We start from the raw sequence: 10,159 nt of genomic DNA on the forward strand, positions 1-10,159 counted from the left end.
CAGGGTAAGACATCATGGTGCTGCTCCAGTTTAGGTGCTTTGTCTCTGCAGGCACATCAGGATGTTTTCTGGAGCTGCTGGAGGTTGGGAAGCTTGGCCAACCAGGAGCTGAGTCTTGTAACTATGCCATCCTTGACACTTCTTCTGAACCTCAGCTCCAGGAGCTGGTTTGTGCCAGTGGCCATCATGGTTCCAGTGCACTTGCTTTTCCCACCAGGAAGTAGACCAAGACTTATCAACTACCTTGTCCTCAAGGCTGATTGTTCAGTTTTAGGAATAGGTCAGACAAAGACTTGTCTGGAATGGTTTGGATGTAGGGAATCATCCTGTCTCTGCAGTGGGCTGGACTAGATGACCTCCGGAAATCCCTTCCATCCTCCTTTTTGAAGCTGCCGTGAGGCATGGGGCAGCTGTAGGGTGGCAGCCATGTGCAGGTTGCAAGCATGGGGACAGGCTTTGTGGGTTTCCCATTGTGGCCACTGCTTACATATCGCTACAAAGTTGCTAAGCAAGCCATAAGTTAAAGGGACTTTCCAGCTGGTGCATGGCTTGCTAGGTTGCATAGAAGGACCTGCCTTGGGCTTGATTCTTCTGGCAGATTTGAACCCCTGCAACTGCTCTGACCCCACTGGGCTTGCTCCTGGTGTATCCCGCTGCAGTGCCAGGAAAAGGAGTGCCAGTCAAAGGAGTGGGCCCCAGTGTCTTGTGATGCTTCTCTGTGGCCACTGGGTGTAGCTGAAAAGGTAGCTGAAATGGAACTTGGCTAGACAGTCTTTGCCAAGATGGTGCCTGCATGCTTTACCCCTGCTTCCCCCCTCCCCACACACACCTTCTGGGGCAGGCTAAAAAGAGCCCTTCCTGTGGAACAAGGCGAGGCTGCTCGTCCATATTCTTGCTGTTGCGTTTGCTACACGGTTGCAGCCCATCTTTCCTTAGAGCTGGAACTTTTCCCACAGCATCCATGATGAGGTAGTTCCTTTGGGTGCATTTGGCATCTACACTGGCATAGGGGCAGTGGTGACACATAGGGGGTGCACATGGGTACATGTGCACCCCCTGAGCATGGCGGTGCACCCCCTACGAAAAGGCACTGCTAACACTGTCGGTGGCACCTGCGGGTGGTTGCCGCTCACCTCCCACCACCTCCAACACCGCCGGCGACATCTGTGGGTAGTCGACGACCCATGGTCAGCACTCACCACCCCTTCTACCTCCCCTGCTGCCTACAGCACTGGCGGCACTTGCAGGAACTCCCCCACTTACCACCACGGCACGCCCGCCACCTCTGCGGCACTCCCACCACCACCAGCACCACTGTGCCCCCCAGCCGCCAGGGACACGCATCATTCATGGTTATAGGAGTGTAACGTCTTGTTTTGGGAAACATCAGGGTACAGCTATGTAAATAGAGATCCGTGCCCAGAGTTACTCTGGGCAAAGGAAAAGTGAGCTCATCAGAGGCATAGTTTGGGGGGTTCCTTTTGGAGGTAGGAAGAGCTTTTCTGAGGGGACTGTGTGTAGTGTGTAATCTGTCACACACAATCTTTCAGGAGGAGCTCTCTTGGTTCTAGAATGAAGCTTGCTGGATTGTGAAGCCTATAGACCAGAAAGGATATGGCTAAGATCTGGTAAAGGAGGGGAGACTCGTGGAGAAAAGCAAGAGTTAATAAACTTAGCACATCAGTATTTGTATAAAGAAGTAAAGGAAATTCTTTATTGATTAAAACAAAATACAGAATGAACGAGTATGTAAAATGATGTGAAACCCTGGATACCTAATCATGTCCAATGTGCAAAAGAAGAGATCTGACCTTCTGAGTCCCAATCACTGTTTCATCAAAGGAGGGGAGACCCATGAAGTTGGTGATGGATATGGATCAGTTTAATGATGTGGGAGAAACCACTACACAAACATATATAAATGGTTGGCACAATTAAAAAGAGAACAAGGTAATCCTTCAAATACAAATGAACAAAGTCATTCAACAAATGCAGGGGAAAATACAGAAATAAAAGATTGGCAACACATTTTTATGATCAAGTTATATATTTATAACTGGGGAAAAAAATACTTTGGATTCCAAGTGAATTGGACTGGTGTTTATCATTAACTGTCTTAGTCTGTGGTATATGAAATACAATTGGGAAGATGAATCAAAATGGGTACATGTATTTCAGTTCAAGTTATTCAGTGTTGTATAAAATTATATGTATTAAATTTATTTGAAAGCCACAGGATGCCAAATGACACTGATGGACTACAAGACCAGTGGCTGTTAAATACTGATGAAGGAGAACCAGTGTTAATTTGTATTTGTTGTTGTGTTCTTCTATTTTTTTAAATGTATTTGTGTGTCATGAATCAAACGTGACCGATTATTTAACATACATATATAGAGGCTGCACATGATGCTAGAAACTGCATGGCACGAACCCTGGATATTTTGACTTAGCTTTGCTTATTGCTTTTTGCTTTGTTAAGATTTATTAGCATATTGTTATGTTTTTGTTACTTTTCTTTTGAGCATTTTGAATTGCACAAGCATCTTAAAAGAAATCATCCCCGGAGATGGAATAATTTAATTGATTTCCATTTCTCTTTAGGAATCAATTGGACTACCTTAACTTATTGGTAACAAAAGAATTCACAAATTAGCTATCTTACTACTACAACATGAGAACAAAATCAACTGTGTACTATAACTATTTTGCACCAAGGTTCAGAAATTCTGAGAGTATCTGAACAAGCTAGACAAATGATGATACACCATTGGTATGATATTTTCAAGGGATGGTCATCATCATGGATGATGGTCCTAAATGCTATGTTACAGTCTATTATCATCTTTTCTATATTAGCTGGAATAATGTTGACTGTAATGTGTTGTATGTGTGTTGGATGAAACATATACATATTTTAAATTCAAATCACATGCTTTAATTGCTTTACAATATATAGCCTTGTAAAAACTATACAGTGATCCATTCAAAACAAAATGTTTTGAAGGATCAAGGAAGGGAATATTATACAAATAGACTTTTGCCAGTTGCTTTTAATCTTATGTATTTTCTTGAGTTTTGCATTGCCTTAAGAAACTCCATTTTGTATTGCTCTGTAACTTGACATAAGCATTTGACCTTTGTATGCTGTATGTGTGAGAGAATGGCTGAGAGTGTGTCTGTGAAAAAGGAAAACCTCAGCTGGCAACTGGATGACGAATGTAGACAGATAAAAGACCAAAACAAGAAGAATCTGCCCCAGAACAGTGAGAGAACAACGGCAATAGACCTTCAAGGAATAACATAGCAAAGCCCAGAGGACTGGGTGAATTGACAAAGCTATAAAAGATGAAGTGAGACATATCAATTTTAGGTCTTGTTCTGCATGTCATTCTGAAGCATGGGTTCGTCTGATGAGATGGAGCCTGGCTGCTACTCGTGATCAACTTGGCTGGCCACTAAGTTGATCCAAGTACTGATAAGACTGGTAATGTATACCAGTGCTGAATAGAAATTGGGGTATGAAATGAATGTGGGGTGTGTGTGTGTATTAAGCGCTTAATCAATAAACATGGCATCTTTCCTTATCAACCCTCATAAGGTCTCACTCATGATTTAAGCAATTGGCAATTTGTGTAACCGGGAAACCTCAGTACTGATGCACAAATGGTTAAAATTCTAATAAATATTCTTATAATGTCAGCTCTTTATAAGTTTTCCTGTGCCATTAGTGAATCTGAGAGATAACTATAATTATTTTATACCCTCAATATAGCTCATGCTTATGAGATGTTCAGACTTAACTAAACAAATTCAGAGAGCTGTCTGGTTTTTTGCACCCGAAGACAAGCCTCAAGTGTTAAAGACAATTATGCCATTGTCATAAAATATCAACTGTGGGCTTAATCAGACTCTGCAAGGCAGTTTTAAAAGGAATCTTTTGATATCATTTTCTCTTCTGCTTGTATACATTTTCCAGATCACAGCATCGATTTTTGGGATCTGTGCTTTTTATAAAATATTTAAGAGAGGTCTTTAGTTGCCAGTTATAACTACGCTGCAAATAGCAGGTCATAAATCCAATGGCCATTTTCATTCAAATATAACCAATACCAACAGTTCTCCAAGAATAAGGTGCAATTCTTTCAAAAATGCATGCACTCTAGAAAGTCGGTCCAGTACAAAGATAGTTTACCTCAACTTAGGCAAGAGTCCTGATTTTAAAAGCTCTTGTGTTTAGAAGCAGGGATGTATTAGATTTACCAAACTCTAAGCTTTATGTTACCTACTCCCTTTGTAGACAGAAGATACTAATGTAAAAAAGTTGAATAATAAAAGTTACTTTCATTAAGAATAGTAATTTCTTCTTTAAGCCTTCATACTAAGTCACATGTTACTACTATCTATCTTTCATTCTCTTTCAAAGCTCTATTTCCCTTAATTGCTTGAGAATGGCATTTGCTTCTTTTGGAGACATATTTTTTCAAATATTGAAATGCAAGGTTTTGAGTAAAATAGCATCCTAATGCCATTCTCATGTAAGTGGGATGAAGTTTTGTGTACCAACATGAAATTCAAGAATCTTGCTAGACCAAATAGCAATACAAAAAGCCATTTGAGTATACAATATTAATACAAGAATTTAATTATTTATCTGGCAATGCTTCAGCCACTTCCTTAAAAAACATGGACGGACTGTTAAGAGACAATGCCTTTTCACATGGCAATTTAAATTTTAAGGGACTCTGAGAAATTGATTGAAATTTCTCTATTATTCCAACTATTCTGAGGTTGGAAGACTTGTTATCTCACAAGTGAGGATGTCTGGACTTATTTCAAGCAACTTTCATAACTATTAAACCATGAGAAACTAAAAATGCATCACAAACAGGCTGTATAAATACAGCTAAATCCCTAAAGATGATCTGAGAACTTCCTGCCAGGAATGCATACGTAATAGTAATACCAAGGTGAACACACATTAAAACCTTACTGCAAACCTAGGAGAAAATTCATAAGCTAAACTTGCTAGAAGGCACCAAGCGAATGAAAGGTTGATGACAACTGCTAACTTCAAAATCAGCCAAGCCAGAATAAGGTCTCCCCCGCTTCTCCGTTAAGCTATGGAAACAGAAGGTTAAAATCAACAAAACTGCACACACCACAGTCCAAACTAAGTAACGGGCACAGTATTCCTACCCTCCACGTTACAGACTTTCAGCTCTGCTCAGTCTCTCTCTGCTGGGCAGCCAAGAACAGAATGGACACAGAGCAGCATCAAGCAGCAACTTTCCAATTCACATGGCAACTCCCAATGAGATGGTAAAATGAAGCTTTAAAGCACTGCCAAGCAATTAGGTTTAGAAGTTTTATTTTAGTGGGATATTGAAAAACTATAGTCATTTAAGATACAAACAATTCCCCTTGTTAGACACCAATGTACTCAGAGCTGCTGCACGTGCATAGGAGACACAGAGCTAATGTAGGTAAGCAGAGGAAAAGAAGGGATTAAAATTCTTAACGATCACCCCCTTTGAATAGCTTCCTTTTAGTTCCTTAGAACCTTAGTTCCTGAGAAACTTAGTTTGCCCACTTACAAATTGTCTGGCTGCCCATGAACGAAGTATCCTAAAGAGCTGCAACCCATGATTGCAAGCAAACTTACCTGAAGTAATGTATGACTTCAGCTGATGTAGATGTGCCCAGCCTAGCCACAGCCAGATAACTCAGATATGGAGAGCAATGGGCCACAGCAACAGGAGGCTGAAAAACCCATCAGGTACTCTCAGAAAAAACTTGGACAAGAGCCTAGGCAGAGCTCTGTACTGCTGTAGGCTAAATTATTATCAGTACTTGAGCTGTTTAGTTAAGAAGCACACACATATGTATGTCCTCATCAGCTGCTCTTGCTCTGCTGGGCTGCAGTGTAGGCAATGGATACAGCAATATCCAAGCCAGATCTACCTATTGTCTAGCTGCCTAGTGTTGAGCTCCATATAAGCTAGTTTACTTGTAAGAGGCTAGCTTGGGTATCAAAAAAGGACACTCTTGAAGCCTTAGTTATCCCTGATAGACTGGAATAGATCTCCCTTCTAATTTGGGGACCAAGGTGCTTTGAGTTCTCCAAAGGTGGACCACCCCTCACAGCAGGTTCTCTATGGAAAGACTGAACAGAGCAGCATGCAAAGAAGATAAACTGGAACAGCCAGTGTGTGTTTATTTTTCCCCCCTTCCTTTAATAAATAGTTTGTAGCTCTGCTTATCTTTGAATATGGTGTCCCACGAGCAGCAAACAATCCTAGATGGTTATATTCTTGAACTGGCATTAAGCAATAAGATGGGGCCCTGACTATTTCTTGTTTTCCTAGAAGGGAAGCTAAAGCTAAGATGTCTTGATGCTCAGTCCTCTCTCTGCCCCAAGCATCTCCATCCTTGCTGCTGTAGCAAGAAGGATCACCACTTCCCAGGACTCCACATCTTGTACACAAGTGACACAAGTGTCTTAAGCATGCAACACCCATTAAAAAGGTTCATTTTAAGGCAACTTTAAAGCAGCTAGAAATTACATCAATGCACAATTTGCTGAAAAGGGCAGCTCAAGTGACAACATAGGGTTTGATCTTGAAGCCCTCCGTCAATGCTTTCACACAATGTGGGGCTTATTGTACAAAGACTTTCCACCAAGCTAGAAGTCCCATGGGCTGGGATGGAATGTGCCCTGCCTTTGGAGGGGCTTGGAAGTAGAAGATGAAGGAGAATTTTATTGTCAGTACAGAAAACGTAACAGTTTAGCATGTCTTCTGACTCTCCCCAGGGCTTTTATTGCTTATTGTTGCAAAAGGAACCACAGGGCATTCCCCTGTGCTAAGCAAGCAGGCACCTGTCATTGACATGGCACCAATTAATAGCTGAGAGAATCAACTGCCAGCAAAAAACAGAAAAAGGAATAGAGAAAAACACAAGAAAGAAAGAGAGACAAAAAATACCAAGGCTGTCATGCCTCTAGGTCACTTGGCTTATCAGACTCCCACAACGTATATTAAACCTATCCAACCCAAATTGGAAAGATCCATAATGTTTGTGGTTATTTGTGAGGTATGAGTTTCATGCTCATCAGTAATATGGAGAGGAGCATCTTTACTGGATTTGTTCTTGGCAGTATATGCATATAACAAGGCAAGAACACCATATATAAATCCAGGACACACTTGCCTTTGAAAGTCAATACGGCCTCCGGGTATCCCTGCCTCATGCAGCAGGACCAGAGAGCAGCAGGGCCATAGACCTGCTGGGCCATACACATGATCGGTGCAATAGGCTTGTAGTCTGCAACAGCACAGCTGAAGAGCAGGGCAGGAGACAGGTCAGTGGATAGGTTCAAATACTGATCTAATGTGTAAAAGCCCCACAGAGAGAAAGGGCTGTGGCAATTCACCCCACAGAGAGCAGTAATGACAGAGGAATGCTTTTTATGTCCTCCTGTGGGACAGATCCACTCCCTTCACCCTCATCTCTGTGAAAAGTCTTTGTAAGACCCATTTAACTAGATCTTTGTGCAAAAAGTCATATTTTAGTCCACAGTGTAGTGTTACAGTTGATGCCCTCCAAAATCTCCAATACAGGCTCCCCTTTTTAATTCAGTTTTTCTTACAGTGACCAATGAGTGCCCATACCTGGCTGGTTCTTCCACTCACCCTCTGGTTCCCAGAGTCAGGCACCCATCCAACTAATCTTCTAGCCTCTACCTCAAGGCAAGAAGAATTTTGGATGGAAGCAAATGGTGGAAGGATTCAGCAGCATCATCCCTATTCTTCACTTTCTTGAGAGCTTACTTAGCCACTGCAGACTCCTCAAAGTCTTCCTCAGTTGTTTGGTTCCCCCAAGGTCTGGATACACTTTCCATGGTACCATCAAGCACTAGCCATTGTTGGATTTAATGACATGCCATGCCCCTTTTCCAATTTCTTGCTTTTAACCAGACACTTGGTTCACAGCTTCTTTTGCATAGAGAAGATCACTACTGACTACCCCAAGTTTTTACCCATTGCTGCTTGGGGCTTTTCCTTGGCTGCTGGTGTCACTGGTTGGCATCACATTGACTTAGACATGCAACTCAACATTAATGAGATGTTCCTTTTGCTTTCCAAGTCATTACTTGTTGCAGTGCTGCCCATGGCTCTTAATGAACCTAGATTGAGCTCTGGATGCATCAGCCTCTCCCCATGCTAAGCAGACTCTACTGGCATGCAGTCTTGTATAGTGATGCAATCCACTGCTGTCCTTTCATCTTGTAACTGAGACTGAGCATTGTCTTGCTTTGTGCTGTTGCCACACTGTGCAGTTCTACATGCTGGTTGCTTCCCCTCCCCCAAATCCAACTTTGAGTTCCATATTCCTGTATCACGTCTTTTCCATACTCCTGTGTCATGTAGCATTGTAGGATCTGTATGGTGTCCAGTGCCAGAGCATTGCCTGCCCCCACAAGGCTTCCATTTCAACTGGGTGACTGCCTTGGCCTAACCAATTCTAGTTGCTCTCTCCCAACAGATTGGGTGGGTTTAGTCCTAGATCCCCAACTAGACCAGATCTCTTACCAAGGACTCAGCCATGTACATTTGCAAGACTGGTTTTTCAGCCATAAGCTCTGCTCTTTCACCTGCCCTTTGGACCTTTATAAGAAGACACTGCACTTAGGTTTCATTTTTACATGGAATGCAATGCTCTTCACATTTCCACAAAACAGCTTCAGAGTCCCCTCCTCTGTCTTGGTTAACTGAAACCGGGCACCATTAGAAATGATGCTGTCCTCCTTTCTGCTGACGAAGATAGCAAAGTACTGTTCAGACCTCCCCTACTGGCTCACCACATCTGCAGAGTTTGCCCTTGGGGGCTTTTGACTGCTCCATCCTTCCACTCAAGGTATTTTCTTTGTTTGTTTTGCTCATGGTGCCACATGTCATTCAGATATCACTCAGAGCCCAAGAATCTAGCAGAAACCTACTTCATTTGTTCACTGAGTTCTAGCTGATCAGCACTGTTTAACATGAGCATCTGCAAGTGTAAGGGCTGGTTTCAACTGACTCATTCATCTTTAAAGCTCTCCCCCATCCCAGCAGTGAACAATGTCTCTTCTATGCATACGTACAGCACCCAGCATACTGGCTGTGGCCTTCACATTCTCCTGTTACTCTGGCAGTGAGGAGTTAAAGCAGTTCCAGTATTTGCACACACCTCTGGGTGGCAGGATAAGCCAGCCCAACTACTGCTTGGAGGACGTTGGGTCTCCCTTTGGGAAGATTTGGGAAGAGAGAAAGCCTTGATGACATAGGCAATAATAGAGCTTGCTGCTATTTGACATCATATAATGCTGTCATCTGTTCACTTTGGCATGTCCTATATGGAAGATTTGCAGTAAGAATCGAGTCAGAGAAACCCAGAGGAAGTGTGTGTTACTGGCAACAGGCACTGTTCCTTAATATAAAAAATTGCTCTATAAATAATGGTTAAGAACTATCATGTTTCCAAGATTCAAGTATCATCAGGGTGAGTCAGAAGGTGCTTGTAAAATCATCTGCCAAGTGCCATACAATGATTCCCCACAAGTGGATGAAGCCTTTCACTTCCTCCCCACCTCATTCTTGGGCCTAGGGCAGCAGTCCCTGCATGCCAATGACATCTGCTGCCTGTGCAACAGCTGATGGAAGTTGTTTATTCTATATATTACAGCTGAATGTGAGACCCTCAAGATGACCATCCTGATCCCAAGAAGCAGTTTCACATCACCTTGAATTGTAGCCTTCAACTTGGTCTCCATCACTTCTGTTCTGCAGTCAAAACATGTGATGGCAACAATCACAGCCAAAGCACATGCACTTCTTGTGGAAATGGAGCCCTACAGAGCATACAGCACACCCAGGGAGGCACCAATTTTAGAAGCAACAGCAGCTGCCAACTGAAGGTGCAAGGAGCATCTACACATGCTTTCTGCTGTTTACCAACTGGCTACAAAAGCCCCAGGCCACGTGATAGAGGTGTTGCACCCTGTTGTGTCAGAGCTTAGGATACAGATGAATCCAAGTTACTCCATCAAAATGTGCCCATGATCACTACACCCCAGAAGACTGTACAACTGAAGAGCTAAGCAAGCAAGTCCAAACTA

At 42.6% G+C, this 10,159-nt stretch overlaps 1 long non-coding RNA gene across 1 annotated transcript in view; it reads right to left on the reverse strand.

Moving 5' to 3' along the window:
• Positions 1–1,686: 1,686 nt before the first annotated feature.
• The window catches only part of LOC109282840 (uncharacterized), a 46,602-nt gene continuing 38,129 nt past the window's right edge, over positions 1,687–10,159 (reverse strand). The window contains exons 3-4 of the long non-coding RNA XR_009463430.1: positions 5,666–5,763; positions 1,687–5,121 (exon numbers count right to left, since the gene is read on the reverse strand). This is a non-coding gene — a long non-coding RNA (uncharacterized LOC109282840). The remainder of the gene's footprint in view (positions 5,122–5,665; positions 5,764–10,159) is intronic.

This window comes from Alligator mississippiensis, chromosome 7 (assembly GCF_030867095.1).
Source record: "Alligator mississippiensis isolate rAllMis1 chromosome 7, rAllMis1, whole genome shotgun sequence".
In the NCBI taxonomy this organism is placed as follows: Eukaryota; Metazoa; Chordata; order Crocodylia; family Alligatoridae; genus Alligator; species Alligator mississippiensis.